The sequence below is a fragment of the Tupaia chinensis genome, unplaced genomic scaffold (assembly GCF_000334495.1).
Source record: "Tupaia chinensis unplaced genomic scaffold, TupChi_1.0 Scaffold000493_1, whole genome shotgun sequence".
In the NCBI taxonomy this organism is placed as follows: domain Eukaryota; kingdom Metazoa; phylum Chordata; class Mammalia; order Scandentia; family Tupaiidae; genus Tupaia; species Tupaia belangeri.
In genome coordinates, this window is record NW_006160005.1 from 928591 (window position 1) to 942916 (window position 14326).

Sequence of the window (14326 nt, forward strand, 5' to 3'; positions counted from 1 at the left end):
TCTTTGTAATTTCTACATAGACAACCGTGTTGTCTGTGAATAAACACCATTTTACTTCTCGTCCAATCTTTTTTTTGTGTGCCATAGTTAGCATATTTTCTGTAGATCTGTGCTTGAGTTTATGAATCCTATCTTCTGCTGTTAAATTTATGAGTTCATAAAAAAAAATCCTTTTATTCATGATAGAGTAAGTACATGTGCATGAGAGAGAGAGAGGAAGAAAAGAGAGAGAGGAGGACCCTCCATGGGTTCCAATCACACCATGATCTCCCTGCTTCAGTCTTCCAGTCCATTGGATCATGGGCACTCACGCATGTGCCTGGCATGTTTCAGGCTGTCTAGGTCAGGAATTTGAACTATGGTCACCATGTGAGATCCTACCTCTCCTGAGCAGCGTTTTACCCCTGCACCACAGACATAGCACTAAACCCACGAATTCTTAATTTTGGATATAATTTTTAGTTCTAGAATGTCCACTTGGTTCTTTTTTAGGTTCAATCATCCACTGAAATTTCACATTTTTTCACCCATTTCATCTGTCTTTTCCTGTTTCATTTAACATATCTGTAATAGTCATTTAGAAATCTTTCTTTACTTTAGCACCTGGATCATTTTCAAGTCTGCTTACTGTTGTCTGTTTCTTCCTCACATTTTTCTGCCTCTATACATGTCGCAGTATTTTTTTTTTTTTTTATTGTAGGCCAGACAACATTTAGAAAAGAACCCTGGAGACAGAAGCCAATGTTTTCTCCCACTGAGAGGCTGTCCTTTTCTCTGTTGGGCACATAGAATGGGGTTGGAGGAGCCAGCCAATGGCATAGTGGTTAGGGTGCTCGACTCCCACATGGCCAATCATGGTTCAAATCCCAGACCTCGTGATTTGCTTTCTCATTTTTCCTCTCTCTCTCTGCCTTTTTCTCTGATAACTATAGCAAGTTAAAACAATAGTAATAATAATAATAATAATAATAAATTAAATAAATAATTCCTTTTTAAAAAAGAATGGGGGTTGATCACTACAATCCAATCCAATCAGGTATGAGTTACACTCAGTCTATCCCTACTTTCAGACGTCTCTAGGATGAGGCTTATTCTATGTTTGTTCCATGTCCCACCCTCTAACAGGACTGTGGTTTCTAAGCACTATAAGATTACAGGCGACTTCATGCTACCCTTCCAACCCCGCTCCCCAGCCTCCATACCACCCTAGCACTTAGAAAATGTCTTGGGCAGAAATCAGCCTTCAGTTTGGGGATCCCCTAAAATTTGACACCCACAGTCTGTAACTCAGTGCTAGAAGAGGATTTGATGAAAGTAGCCCCGTCTAAAGCAGGAGTCTTTAACCATTTTTAATGTCAATGGACCCCTTTGGCAGAACCTCATCTCACAGTAATGTTTTAAGTGTGTACACATAAAACACAAAGAACTGAGGGCTGGCAGGTGACAAGGTGGTTAAGGTGCTGGACTCCCACATGGTCGACCGAGGTTTGAGTCTTGAACCTAGAGCTTTGCTTTCTCACTTTCCCTCTCTCTCTGGTCAAATTTTAAAATTACTATTTTTTTTTAAATTTTAATAAATAAAATTAAATAATTCTCTTTAAAAAATACATAAGGTTGTGAAGGAAACCAGTAATACTGTCTTACAACTTTCCCATAGGTTGAAAACAAATTAGAAATCTAGTACTACATATATTTCCTTATTAATGTGTTAAATAACATGATCTAGTGGCAGAGCTCATAACTAGCATAATTTCCAAATGGTGAGAGATGAAACAATATTTCAGGTTATCTCCAACAACTGGAAGTTATTGGTGAGAAAATCGTAGGTTCTGTTTGTTGACCTACTGTAATTCACCGCCTGTGTTCGTTATTCAGGTAAATGCTCCATTTCAGTTACAGTGAGTGAACATGCAGAGACACAGTTTTCCCCTCCAAGTTCGGGGACTCCAGGTTAAGAACGTCGAAATGTGAATGGAATGGATTCCCACCAGGGGGCGCTGGGATTTTAGAAAGAGGAGTTTGCTCCTGGAGCTGAAAATAGACTCCGTCCCAGCCCTGTTCTCTGGTTGGCCTCAGATCCCACAGTCCCAGAACACTTCCTCCTCACCTTCCAATGTGCCTACAAACCCTCACGCACACCCCTATTGACAGTGGAGGTAAAACTCCTGCTGTGATGTCTGTAACTCACCTGGAGGCCTGCTGGGGTGTCCCCTACAGACCAGCCCTCACAGGGGTGCCAACATGGCGGTGCCGCTCAGAGCTGCCCAAGCCTAGGCCCTGGGCTCTAGGCAGTACTGACCCGAGGCCTCTCAGGCCAGCAAGAGCCGGAAGTGTATCGTAGGCTCTGATTCTGATTGGCCCACCCAGGCCCTGTGTCCTTCTTTCTATCGCATTGGGCAGCCAGAGCAGACAGGGTTAGCTCCTGCTGGAATCTGAGGAGAGCTGTGAAGCTTCTGGAACTTTCTCTCTTCCATATTCGAGGGCCCTAAGAAGAAGATGGTCTGCAAGTCACCTACACCTTGAGCTCTGACGATGTGATGGAGTGGCAGCCTGAACACAGATTCCCGCCTAGTTCCTCTCAGGATAAGAGTGGAAAAACTGTGCTCTGGGGCAGAGTTTGACCTGGTGACTAAGTCATCCTCCATAGCAAAGCAGAGGAAAGCGTCTGCTATCCCCGTTCATGGCAAACAAGCCAGTTTCAGAATCACTTGAGAGGCAGTGTGATGGGAAGAAAGCAGACATCCTGGCTTAGAAAATCTGGCCCTGCAGGCTACTTGACCTGACTGTAGGTGAGTTATTTAACCTTCATGGCTAGGTTTCCTCACCTCCAAAACCGAGTGTATAATAGCTCTGACCTGATAAGGTTGCTATGTAAGTTAAAGGGCATGACACTGAGAAAGCACTTAGAAGAGTGCCCAGCTCATCCTAAGTACCCAGTGGATTTTCACTGTTATTAATAATGGGATGAATTTGGGACCAGCAGGTGGCATAGTGGTTATGCCACTGGACTCTCATATGGTCAATTCTGGTTCGAATCCCAGACCCAGTGGCTTGAAAATCACACTGGGAAGGGGCCAGCAGGTTGCATGGTGGTTAAGGGCACTGGACTCCCACATGGCCGACCGCGATTCAAGTCCTGGACCTGGCGGCTTGCTTTCTCACTACCTCTCCTCGCTCTCTGTCCCTCTCTAGTCAAATTAAAAATAAATAAATAAAGTTAAATTTAAAAATTCTTTAAAGAAAAAGAAAATCACGCCGGGCATGTGTACATGCACGCCCAAGATCCCGAGAGGAAAATGGAGAAGAAGGGATTGCGGTGTAGCCTTCCCCCCGGGCGGGTGATTTCTTACTTTCCCTCTCACTGTTTCCCTCTTTCTCTAGCAAGTGCGCACATGCTCTATGGCAAAAACTTCTTTTTTTTTTTCAATCTTTTTTTTTTTTTGAGAAGTTTTTGCTTTGGGGAGGGGGGGTCTGCCGCTATAGGGAGCGTGCGCTTGCCAGCCAGCCAGAGACAGAGAGACAGAGAGACAGAGAGACAGAAAGCGAGAAATCACCCCCCAGGGGGGATGGCCACACTGCAATCACTTCTCCTCCATTCTCCTCTCGGGATCTTGGGCACACACGCACACGCACCTGGCGTGAGTTTGAAGCTACCGGGTCCGAGACGCAAACCGCAGTCGACTACATGGGAGTTCAGTGACATAGCCATTATGCTAACTGTTGGTCCCTATGGCAAAAAACTTCTTAATACTAATAATGACATGAATTTAATAAAATGGATACAATAATTCAGCTAGTCCTTCTCTCCTTGTCTCCACTTATCCAAATACTCCAATTTCTTCCTCCCATTTTTTACTTTTTACCTGAGAAATTAGGCTATTTTTCCTTTTTGTAAGTGTTTATTCCTTTTCAACCAAAACTTGCTCCTGCCCATGCTCCATGACCTTCCTGGGGAGGGAATAGAAGAAGCTCCTGAGGGGGACCTGGAGACCTGGGGTCTAGCCTCACTTCTGGGCTTCCCTTCCCTGAGCTTCTGCTAAATGCCCAAGAGTCTCTTTGTTTGAAAATACGGGTTGTTTTTATTTGTTTGTTTGTTTGTTTGCTTTGCTTATTTGTTTCAATTGTTGCTATGGGGCACGTGTACTCACCAGAGACAAACAGAGACAGAGAGAGGGAAAGTGAGAAAGCAGCCCTCAGGGGGGTGGCCATGCTGCCACAGTCCCTTCTCCTCCATTCTCTCAGGATCTGGAGCACACATGCACACGCGTGCACTCAGCGTGTTTTTGAAGCTGGGACTCGAACCATGCAGTCAGCCACGTAGGATCCAGCTGCCTTCACCTCCTTGCCAGCTGCTGACTCGAAGCTTTTATTATTCCTCAGTATGACGAGATCAGCACATCAAGAGATGACTGCCATCTGAAAGGTTGTCTGTTACTCACGGTTCCCAAGAGGAGAAGGCATGCCAGGTCATGGCACGGCACCCAGGGCCACCGAGGAAGCACCAGGGTGGGTTGGGCAGAGGAGCAGGAGGAGATGGTGGCAAGAGCCTTTCTGGCGATTTCCATGAGAAAAGCAAGGTGAGGCTGAGGGAGCAGGCTTAGGGCTGGCTCCTCTGAGTTGTTTGGGTGGGCTCCGAGGTGTAGGGGATGGCCCCGGCTGTCCAGGAAACCTGGCCCTGGGTGCGTGGGCTGAGATGAGAGTGGCTCAGCCTGGGATAGCTGAGAGTTTGCATGTGAGAGGTGTGCTCTAAGAGTCAGGTAGCCCTGGGAGGGGCAGTCCCTCCAGGACCAGCTCCCATCCCACTGGTCGACAATGTGGAAAATAGGATTGATGCACCCTTCTGTGGTCAATATAACGTTATTAGTCTATTTTATTTGTGTATTTATTTATTCTTGAGAGATTTTTTGCTATTGGGTGTGTGTGCTCGCCACTGAGACAGAGAGACAGAAAGCGAGAACTCACCCCACAGGGGGATGGCCACACTACAATCCTTTCTCCTCCATTCTGCTCTTGGGGTTTTGGACACACAAGCACATACACCCAGGGTGTTTCAAGCCACTGGATCCAGAACTCAAACTCCAGTCAGCCAGGTGGGAATCCAGCACCTTAACCTCTATGCCACCTGCCAGCCCCATTAACCGTAATTCATGTCCGACATCTGTATTGCTTCAAAGACAACCATTCGTGGGAGAAACCAACATAGAAGTTAAGGATACAGTCTCTGGAGTCAGACTTTTGGGTCCAAATGCTAGCTCTGCCACTTTGCAGTTGTGAGACTTTGGGGCAATTCCTGAACCTCTTTGTGCCTCAGTTTCCTCACTGGTAAATGAGGATGATGCTACCTTATTTTCATAGCATGGTAGATATCAGAAGGACTATATTCATAAACCTCTTAGAACAGGTTGGGCACAGAGCTGGCCAGTGGTGTGGAGGATAAGGCAGCTGAATCTCGTATGGCTAATTGTGTAGTTCAAGCCCCAGACTCTGTGGACTTGAAAAACACACCAGGCATGTGTGTGTGTGTGGCCCAGAATCTTGAGAGGTAAATGGAAGAAGGGCTTGCAGTGTGGCTATTCCCCCTGGGAGGTGAGGTGCTTTTTCACTTTCTCTCTCTTCTTCTCTCTCTCTGTCTCTCTTGGGTGAGCACATGCACCCTGTAGCAAATTTTTAAAAATTATTTATTTATTTATTTATTTATTTTAATTTGCCCAGAGAGAGAAAGAGAGAGCAAGTGAGAAAGCAAGCCACCAGGTCCAGGACTCGAACCGTGGTCAGCCATGGTTGGGGTGTCTAGCACCTTAACTACCACACCACCTGTTGACTCCCCGGTAGCAAATTTTAAAAAGGGAGAGGGAGAATAGGTAGAGCGCATAGCAAATGATCAATAAATATTGGCTACTATTATGATTTCTTGACCAGCTGCCTTCTGGCTTAGGGACTTGGCTTGGGCCTTTCTGACTTCTCAAAAATTCTTTCCCACTCTCTCCACAGGGCCAAGACTTCTCATCCGCCTGTTGATGGAAAAATAACCAATTATTCTAAAAATTAACAATTAATCTTAATGATTAATTTCTTATTCTAAAAAATTAATAATTAATGCCGTTTATTTCCAAGCAGAATATGAGTGACCTAGGCCCAGAGAGGAGGCATACATGCCTTTCTTGGGGGTGATTATGGACAGGGGTTCCTTTTATTTGACTTTAAGATTTGACAGACAAAATTAGTGAAGAGATTTCCATTGGTCTGGCCCAAAGAGGAGGAACATGTGGAAGGGGGGACCTTGTAGGTTATAGGTGGGTTCCACAATTTCTAGGTTGGTGATTGGAAGGGAAGCTCTGTGTCCTGGGAAGAGATTCATAAAAAAATGCTTAATCTACATCTCAAGGAAAGGGAAGTTCTGTGTCTTGGGAAGAGGTTAGCAAACGAATATATTGTAATCAGTTGAATATGCATTTCAAAGATAATATGCCAGGGACAGGATTCAGGTAGAATCCTGTCAAATGGAAAATAAATAAATAAGTAAATGAGGTCCGTTCATGTTTGTGGGCGTGACTCCCCCTCTAGAAAGGACTTTGGAAAAGTAGGAAAAAGCAGTCAGCCTTCTGTCCACACTCAGACTCTCCCCTTGCTCAGCGCTGCCCAGAGTCCAGCCCCAGCCCACCCCAGCCCTTGTCATCCTTTCTCCCATGGCTCCAGTTGCTGTTGCACAGCCATTTGTGTGGTTGCTTATTGAACATCTCATTCCCACAGTCTCTAAGCGCTACGAGAACAGAGACCATCGGCCCAGCTGCCCCTGCGCTCCAGCACCTGGCATACCGGAGGTGGTCAGTAAACGACTATGCCCTGGGTAAAACCACGCGGGTTCCAGCTGCAGGTGCGCGGACGCCTGCATGAGAAACCATCTGGCGTGTTGTCAGGATGGCAGCAACGCACAGTCACTGGCCCTTCATTTGCAGATGGGCTTCAGGCAAAGGCCCTTTAGCTACCCTTCTGAGGCCAGAGAGTCCCGGAGAGAATTCTTGAGGCATCAAGATTCAGGCTGCAGCTGACCAGCTGACCCGGAGTCATCAATGTCAGAACCATGGAATGTGCTCCAAACCAGGCAGCCGCCCTGCCCTGCTCGGAGAGACCCCAGTCTTGCTTTGCGAAACCTGCTGGATTCCAGGAATACCAGCGAGGGGATTGGGTCATGTCCTACCTGCCTCTCAAGACAAACAAGCTGAAAGCTGAGGGGGGCAGGGAGGTGCCATAACTTCCGAGAGTAAGGAAGGGCCAGGTGTACGAACCGGAAAAAGCCCCGTAGCAGGTGGAGGTGGACATAATTAATGGAGCCCAGCGAGCAAGCCGGCACATGCCGACACGTCAAACCTCGTCCCAAGCAGCCAGCTCTCACTTGCCCCGGCCCAGAGAAAGCAGAGCAAGAACAGCCCAAGAGTGACACGCAAGAAGAAGTGCAGCAGGAAATTCTCCTGAGCCGGGGCTTTGGTCAGAGGCCCCAGCCCCTGTGGCTAAAATCAGGATTATGTCTGCCGCTGATTCACTTCCCAGCTGGGCTTCAGCAACAGCCTCAAAAAGACCCAGGGGTGTGCCTGAGATTGGCAGGGGAGCCCCCCTCGCATCTCCCCTTTCTGTGCAGAGGGCTCACACGAGGAGAGATACTCAGGAAAACGCCTCCCCACACAGTCTCCCTCTCTCTGTGAGCCTCTTGGAGTTCCGCTGGGGTCTCAGACGAGTGTATTTGTGTGGACTCGAAAACATCCAATGCCTTTTACAAGTTGAGCCCCAAGGAGACCAAGTGCCAGCTTTGCTAGAAATGCCCAAAGCGATTTTAACCCTGGACGAGGGCTTCTCATCAGAGATGCTATTGTTCTGTTAGAAATGTGTGGGGAAGTGGTTTTGGCTGCCACGGTGACTGGGGTCACTTGCTGTTTAGTAGTCAGGGACTAGAAGTGCCAGCCATCTGCAATGCATGGAAGAGCCTGTCATGAGCGAGGACTTGTCTGTCTTCCTAGAATTTTTGTTTTGGCAAAGACAGGATCTTCCTATGTCCCCTCAGCCGCCCTCAAGCTCGTGATCCTCCTGCCTCAGCATCCCGAGTTGCTGGGGTTACAGGACACCCCTCCACGCTCAGCCTTTAGGCTGGACTGGGAATCGATCCCTCACCTCCCATGTAGCACCAGCCTAAGGAGCATAGTGTCTTAGCAACATGCACTGCCCCAGCTGGGCCCTGTACAACTTTTAAACTGTCTCATTGAAATGTACATAGACAAAAAAACCATAAAAGCCTGGATCCATGACCTGGTGCTTAAGGCAGCTGGATCCTACATGGCCGAGTGTGTGGTTCAAGTCCTAGACCTACATCTGGAGAAACATTCCAGGCGCGTGCAGCTCCGTGCCCAAACTCTCCAAAGGAGGGAGAGAGAGTAGGGATTGCAGCAGGACCATTCCCCATGGGAAGTGCTTTCTCCTCTCCCTTGCTGTCTCCTTCCAGGACGGGCACACATCCTTCAGCAAAAAATAATAATAATAAATTAATTAAAAATTTAAAATGATCTGTGCCTGGAGCCTAATTTATGAACAATAAGGTTTTGTTTCATTTCCTTTTCACAATTTTAGCATACGTTACAGGAAGGCAACGTTACCAAGAAGAGATGACCACTTTGAGAAATCATGTTGCTCAGGGCAACGGCATCAAGGTGTTTGACTCACCAGACAAACCCCACCTCTCTTAGATGTCATTTTTTTAAAAAAAGTTTTTAATTTAGTCATTCATTTATTTTTAATTTGACCAGAGAGAGACACACAGAGAAAGAGAGAGAGGGAAAGTGAGAAAGGAAGCCACCAGGTCCGGGACTCGAACCATGGTCCATGTGGGAGTGTCCAGCTCCTTCACCACCATACCTGCTGGTCCTTTAGACATCTTTTTTTTTTTTTTTGGAGAAGTTTTTGCTATAGGGCACATGCGCTCGCCAGACAGACAGAGAGAGACAGAGAGATAGAAAGTGAGAAATCACCCCCTAGGGAGAATGGCCACACCGCAATCCCTTCTCCTCCATTCTCGTCTCGGGATCTTGGGCACACAAGGACACGCACCCAGTGTGAGTCTGGGACTTGAACCGCGGTCGGCTACATGGGAGTCCAGCGACATAGTCATTACACTAACTGCTGGTCCCATAGATATCATTTTTACATGGTCTTCTCAGTAGTTCTACATGTAGATGCAAGCATTTGACGACTTCATGATATCACCTAATGTAGTTGGGCCCCGGCAGTTTTGTGTTGGAATGCATGTTATTTTACTTTAAGTGACTTTTCAACCATTACTAGAAAGCCATTTTGTTGCTTTTTGGGAAAAATTATGGATGTTGGAAGGCTATATCATCTATAGATATCACTTCAGGATGGTGCTCAGCAGATGGCATAGTGATTAAGGTGCTGGACTCCCACCCGGCTGATCACAGTTTGAGTCCTGGTCCTGGTAGCTTAAAAGTCACACCAGGCACGTGTGAGCACGTGCTCAAAATCCAGAGAAAAGGATGAAGGAGAAGGGATTACAGCATGGCCTTCTGTCCTGGGGGTGATTTCTCACTTTCCCTTTCTCAGTCTCTTTCAGGCAAGTGCATTATCCCTTTGGCCACAAAAATGCATAAATCAATAATCTAAAATATAAAAAATTTTACTTCAAGATGATAAGAGGGGCATGTTACAAAATATTTGTTATAAAAAGGACGGTGCGCTGGTTTGTGGCCTGATGGTTAAAAGAACAAGATCCCACATGGCTGACCCTGGTTTGAATCCCAGCTGGAAGCTTCCAAACCCCAAATCCCTACAGGATGGGAAACTGGAGGAGAAAGGACCGTGGCATGACCATGTCCTAATACAGGGTGCTTTCTCCCTCTCTTTCTGTCTTCTTTCCTCTCTGTCTCTAGTGAGCACACGTGCTTGCTGGAAATTAAAAAAAAAAAAAAGGAAGCAGACGCTCGGAAAACAAACACACACACACACACACACACACGCTTATCCAGCTTGGTTGGATGACTGTACATGAGCCAGGATGGAGTGGCCATCTTACCCAGCTCACATCCATCATTTGTAGAGATTTGTCGTTAGCAGTAGCTAACTATTGGCACCATTTATCAAAGCCGAGTATTCACCGTGCAAGGAAGCCAGGGGCCATGTTCCTGCCGAAGTGGTGTGCCTGCGCCACCTAGTGGGCTGTGGGAAAGCAGCAGATTTGTGAGATGGTTAAAGCACCTTCATTTGCAGATGAGTACCAATAACATAAATAATATTATTAGCTAACACACTTATAGGACGCCCACCATGTGCCATCACTTTACATATGTTAGTTCATTTAATACAAAATTCTTAGAACAAAGGTACTGCTAGCTGCATTTTGCTCGTGAGGAGACTGAGGCACAGGGAAGGTCAATTGTTTAACTATGTTCAGATAGCTAGTGAGAGGCTGGGCTAGAAGTTAGAGTCAAAGACTAGGGACCAGCAGTTAGCGTAATGGCTATGTCGTTGTCCTCCTATGTAGTCGAACACGGTTCGAGTCCCACGCCGGGCATGTGTGCGTGTGTGCCCAAGATCCTGAGAGGAGAATGGAGGAGAAGGGATTGCGGCTTCTCGCTTTCTATCTCTCTGTCTCTCTCTGCCTTTCTGGCAAGTGCACGTGCTCTATAGCAAAAACTCTCAAAAAAAAGAGTCAAAGACTATATTGAATCTACTAGGGCTACTCAGCCAAGGCAAAAACCAAGAAAAAGAACAGAGTTAATACCTAGGTATGAGGGCATGGTAATACCGAGAAAAGTCTTGCTGTTGTATGGGCTGTGGAAATCTTTGTGCAAATGTGTAAGGAGGGCGTTTTATTCTTCCTGCAGATCGTAGGACCCAGAAACGGTTGGCTCCCCCGTTATGCTGTAAGTTTCTTAAGACAAAGCCCACATGGCCCTGCTCGCTTCCGTGTCGCCAGTCTTCTCCACAAGACGTCACATGTACTGTATGTTCATACTGTTTTACATAGTATCTACCATACAATTAATCCATTTGATTCAATAGGTTTTAGTAGATTCAGGGACTTGTGCAACCATCACCATAAATCGTTTTTGTTTGTTTTTGGAGAGGTTTTTTGCTAGAAGGCATGTGCGCTTGCCAGAAAGACAGAGAGAGGCAGAAAGATAGAAAGCGAGAAATCACCCCCCAGGGGGGATGGCCATGCCGCAATTCTCTTCTCAGGATCTTGGGCACGCACGCACACGCACCCAGTGTGAGTTTAAGCCACCGGGTCCGGGACTTGAACAGTGGTCAGCTACATGTGAGTCCAGCGACATAGCCATTATGCCAACTGTTGGTCCCCACCATAACCAGTTCTTATCACTCCCCAAAGAAATGCCTCCCTGATCCCATTAGTATTCACTCCCCCTTATCCCCAACTCCTGTCTCTTGGCAACCTTTTGTCTTCATGGATTTGTCTATTCGGAATATTTCCTTATAAATGGAACCACAGCATATGTAGACTTTTGTGACTGGGTTCTTTAACGTAGCATAAGGTTTTCAACATTCATCCATATTGTAGCTGGTATTAGAATTTCTTTTTCTTTCTTTGTTCCTTCCTTTCTCATTCTTTTTCTTTCTTTTTTTAAATTTGCTATAGGGTGCTCCTTGAAAGGAGACAGAGAGAGGGAAAGTGAGAAAGCATCCTCTAAGAGGAATGGCCATGCTGCAGTCCCCTCTTCTCCTTTTTCCTCTTGGGAATTTGGGCATGTATGCACATGTGTTTGGTGTGGTCTTCAAACTGTTGGGTCCAGGACCCTAACTATGTAGTCAGCCATGAGGGATCCAGTAACCTAACCACTATGCCATCAGCTGCCCCAGAATTTCTTTCTTTTTAATGACTGAATAATATCCTGTTGTATGGCTGTATCGTTTATCCAATCATTAGAAGGTGGACATTTCAGCCATTTCTAGTTCTGGGCTCTTACACGCTGTTATGAACATTCATGGGCAAGTTTTTGCATGGACATGTGTTTTCACTTTTCTTAGATATGTGCCTAGGAGCAGAATTACTGAATGATATGGTAACTTTATGTGTAACCTTTCCAGGAAATGCCACACTGTTTTCGGATGGCTGAACCAGTTTATGCTTCTACCAACAGTGTGTGAGGGTCCAATTTCTCCACATCCTCACCAACACTTAGTATGATCTGTCTTTTTAATTATGGCCGTCCTAATCCTTACAAAGTGCTCCTCCTTTGCAGTGGGACCATTGATGTTTATTTATTTATTTTGAGAGATTTTTGCTAAAGGACATTTGTGCTCACCAAAAAGTCAGTCAGAGACAGAAATTGAGAAATCACCCCTCCAGGGGGATGGCCACGCTCCAATCCCTTCTCTTCCATCCTCCTCTTGGGATTTTTGGCATGCATACACATGTGTCAGGCGTGAGTGTCAAGCTACTGGGTCTGGGACTCGAACTGTGGTCAGCCACGTGAGAGTCGAGTGCTTTAACCACTGCACCACCTCTGACCCTGGACCATCAATATTTAATCATAGATGAATAGACTCCAAACTACTGGAGCTGGATGGGACCACCGCGATCACACAGCCTGACGCGTTCACTTTACAGTGAGTGTGATGAAGGTGAAAAGAGACTAAGAGACTAACCCAAGCTCACAATTAGTAAAGGAGGCAATGACCAAATTTAAAAAAAAAATTTTTTTTTTTCACTTAGGAAAGTGAAGTAGGTTCAGCCCATAGCCTAGTGGTTAAAGGAGCTGGATCCCACATGGCTGACTGTGGTTCAAGTCCTGGCCTGAATGGCTTGAAAAACACACCAGGTGTATATGCACGTGAACCCCCAATCCTGACAGGATGGAGAAATGGTGGAGAAGAGGTTGCTGCCTGACCACGCCCCACTGGAGGGAACTTTCTCCCTCTCCCACTCTGTCTCTCTATCTCTCTCATGAATGCATTCAACTCTGACACTTGAAGTTAAAAAGTAAGGAAAAAGGTAAACTAAAGGCAGGTGGAGAAAAAGAGAGAGAGAAAGGGGAAAAAAAAGGAAGAAAAAGGATGCAAGGCTCCCTCCAAAATCTAGGAGCAAGTCCTGCAACTGTGAACCGGAAGACAGTTGCAGTAATGGGTCCTTTACAAAGGAAGCTCTTCACATGCGCTTCCCTGTGCAATGCTAGCCACCTCCCTATTCCACAGGTTTGCGTGTAAATAAAAGGTTATGCCCCTAGAATCCCAAGCTTCACTGGTGTCTGGGTATGGTTGGCAAAGAAGCATTCCGAGACATGCAAGAACTCACAATGTCCACCATCCATCCCTGTCCCCTTAGGGTTAGTCAAAGTCTATAGCCTTTCAGTGGTGTGAGAAATTCATCGTAGTAAGGAACCCAGGAATGAGGAAGACCAGCCCTCGACCATGGAGAGAAAAACGGAGTTCACTGTCATTGCAGTTGGAAATCTCAACACGAACGTCACAGAGTAACTGTTGAGAGAGAAGACGCGCTGTAACGTTTTAGTAACAACCTGAGGCTAGGATCCTAGGAAGTGCCCGCAAACCCGGGCAGGACCAGCAGCCCCGAGCTCCGCGGAGAGCTCCCGGGCGCCGGCTGGGAGAGTGGCCGGAGGCAGGCGGGGAGAGGGCTGCGTCGGCTCCTGCCTCCTGCCTGGCGAACATGGAGTTCCTTGAGTCTTCCCCCGGGTCCTCTGAAACTTCCCTGAGTTTCAGGAGTGTGAAGGATGCTTTTCCCTCGTGTTAGTGGCGACAGTTGTCTATTTTACCTCTTCGCTCATTTTCATGGTAATTGGGGGAGGCGTGTCAGCGGGCCCTCTCAGATCCAGGGCGAGAGGACTGGTTAGGATGTACTTGTCTTGTCCTGGGATGATGGCAGTGGGGACAGGATCACACACTCTTGGACAAGACTTCCCAGCCCTCTGCTTCCAGCACCACCTCCAGCACCCAGTCAAATAATAATAATAATAGATTCCTCCAACCCAGTGGAAGCTGGAGTGGCTAGGATGGTGGCTTTCTCTTGGGCATCCGTGTGTCCCCACTGACACCCGTCTCGTCGTCCTGCGTTTCCAGCCCACCGCCGCTGGAGCGGGTGCAGGGTGCGAGCTGGGAGCGAGCGGCCGGGTTCTGCCCGCGGCGGGGAAGCCTGGCGGCCGCGGGGGTGAGAAGCCGGGAGGGCCGGGCCGGCGTGACACCACCTGGCGGAGTCTTGGGGAAGAGTCTTAAAGGCGCGCGCTCCTCCGCGCCCCGCGCACTCGAGCGGGAGCCGCCGAGAGCTCGCCTTCCTCTCCCGCCCCGCGTACCG